Here is a 256-nt window from a genome sequence, read left to right as displayed (position 1 = left end):
CCCCCCCCCCCGGGACCTCGCATATGTGGGAGCCTCATGCACCATATACACCCATATACTTCTGTTCAAAAAATAATAATAATAATAATCTCTAACTTTGATCAACATTATGATATGACTTCGAATTCATGCTCACTTCCTTGAACATACAATGTTCTTCAGTTGAAACTACCAAACATCTTTGAAACCCTCCTCCAAAAATCATAATTAATGCTTCCAAGTTTACTGGTTTAAGTTTTTTTTTTTTTTTTTTTTT

At 34.4% G+C, this 256-nt stretch overlaps 1 protein-coding gene across 4 annotated transcripts in view; it reads right to left on the bottom strand.

Annotated features, from left to right (window-relative positions):
- The window catches only part of LOC122083974 (GPI ethanolamine phosphate transferase 2), a 63,357-nt gene that overhangs the window by 51,469 nt on the left and 11,632 nt on the right, over window positions 1-256 (bottom strand). The gene's annotated exons all lie outside the window — the stretch shown is intronic.

This window comes from Macadamia integrifolia, chromosome 7 (assembly GCF_013358625.1).
Source record: "Macadamia integrifolia cultivar HAES 741 chromosome 7, SCU_Mint_v3, whole genome shotgun sequence".
In the NCBI taxonomy this organism is placed as follows: domain Eukaryota; kingdom Viridiplantae; phylum Streptophyta; class Magnoliopsida; order Proteales; family Proteaceae; genus Macadamia; species Macadamia integrifolia.
Note: the sequence above shows the minus strand (reverse complement) of the source record. Positions and strands in the feature narration are given on the sequence as shown.